Consider the following 2,140-nt stretch of genomic DNA (forward strand, 5'->3'; position numbering starts at 1 on the left):
AAGTGTGGCTGGAGTGTAGCATGAATTGGTATTAGCTTAGATTTGAGTCACCTCTTGGAGCTGTCATTTCATTGATTTCAACTAAATTACTTCTGATTTGTTCTATTATAAGAAAGAAAAAAAGAGAAAAAGGAAGAGTTTTCATCTTGACTTTACACCAAATAACTCAATAGTATTTACACCATTGCAGTGAGTGCCAGATTCAACTCAGCACCCGAAGGACATCATTTTTAGAAGGTGTAGTAAATGCTATTGCACCTCCCTGGGAGGAATAACCCAGATGGCCAGCTTCTGCTACATTTTTTTGCTGTCCTCTACTTGGTCTGAAAACATTAATGATGAAGGGTAAGTTTTAAAAAAGAAAAGTTATTTTGGAAATGTCTCTCCCACTGAGCACATGTAGAGTGGAAGTGCTGATTTGGTTCCTTTACTAGGCACTAAGGCCTGTGTAGGACTTGATCCTGAAAATGTCACATGGTAGTTTTGCTTTTATCACCTACTAGGAGAGTAATTTCATAAGTGAGTGACTTGACTAAGTACCACTGATGAACCCTAAAATCCATATTGTGAAAAGTAGAGACTTCAGGTAATAGTGCCAGAAACAGTTACTAGGCTTGTTCTCAGACGTGACTGTGGCTGAAACAAGAACCTACTCCTCATTTGGCTAGTTACAATGAAACTGTTAGATCTTGAGCTATTTAGCATGTAGGAATATCCATTTCCCCCAATAAACAGAGGAAAAACCAGCATTTAAACAATAATTTTTAAATTGAATTACTTGAATTCCTAACAATTTTCTATGGCTAATGATTCTTGTTTTCACCTCACACCATTAATTTTGGAAGTCATCCTTAATCTCCAAGAAGAGCATTGAGGTTTGATTATTACTGCTTAATTACATGGAAAAATAGACAGATTGTCAATATTAATTTGCTTTACAACAGCCCAACTAAGTTATCTTCAATTATCAGCCCATTCTACAGCTGACATTTTATGCCAGGTGATGATCAATTAATTTATTAATTTAAAAAAAACTTTACTAGGGAGGTAGGAAATCCTTATTTGAGATCATGAACATTCGTATTTTACTACCCAACTCCTATTGTATTTTGTTTACCATATGTGAGCCCCCGAGGTAAAGCCATTGCAAGTTTTACTTTGACATTTCTATGTAAAATGTTTGAACTTACTTGTGGAAATCTCATAAGACAGGTTCTATCATTCAGGGAAATGGGAGAATGTTCTAAAGACTCAAAAGAAAAAAATAAAATCAAGGTCATGAGAGTAAAGGTGGACTTAAATATTTAAATCAGAGAAGTCTAATTTCTCAGACAAACAGGGAACTCTTTACATCTTTACACACCTGTTTGGAAGTCTCTGCTATCCCCTTAGACCTTTAGCTTTTCACAAGCCTTCAGGGTAAAGCTTGGTGAAAGTGTCCTGTTTTGTTAATAAGGAAAAAAATCTTTTCATTACTTTCCACAGCTAGTGACTGAACCACTAAGGGGCAAAAAAATTTCTGAATTATGAGAATAAAAGGCAGTTTTTGCATGTACTTGTCAGCCAAAGCACAGTAAATTTTGTTTGCATGTCATACCTGCAATAAGGTCTTCTTTTATTCCTTTAGCACTTAGAATAGGCAAGATGTGAGGCTTAAAACTCAAAATCTCTATATTTAAAGAACTCTCCTGCCTTAACACATGAATTGGAAAAGGAAGGGGGAAACAGAACATACTCAACTGTATTGAGCTGGATTTCTTCTACAGTATCAGTAGTAAGGTTCCCATTAAAATTAAGCATGAGCACTCATACCATGGAGTGAGGAGGGCATTAAATCAAAGTTCTCACAAGAGTCAGAATTGGTTTTATACCATTTATATTTTTACACTATTTGTGTTTTACATATAATCTGAATAATAGAAAAATGTACTGAAAAAGACTTCTGGAGACTTTATCATTTATTCAGTATCAAATATGTTGAGATAACCAGATACTCATCTGCCATGCTCCTCAAACCCCTATAGGCTCACACAACTTCCCCAGATAACCTTACACCCTTTTAAATCTACCACTGAAATGAAGGCATTTTGGTATTTCCTAACTGAAACAAACTGAGCAGCACCACAAGTCCAATGTCTTG

Source organism: Ammospiza caudacuta, chromosome 9 (assembly GCF_027887145.1).
Source record: "Ammospiza caudacuta isolate bAmmCau1 chromosome 9, bAmmCau1.pri, whole genome shotgun sequence".
NCBI classification, from domain to species: domain Eukaryota; kingdom Metazoa; phylum Chordata; class Aves; order Passeriformes; family Passerellidae; genus Ammospiza; species Ammospiza caudacuta.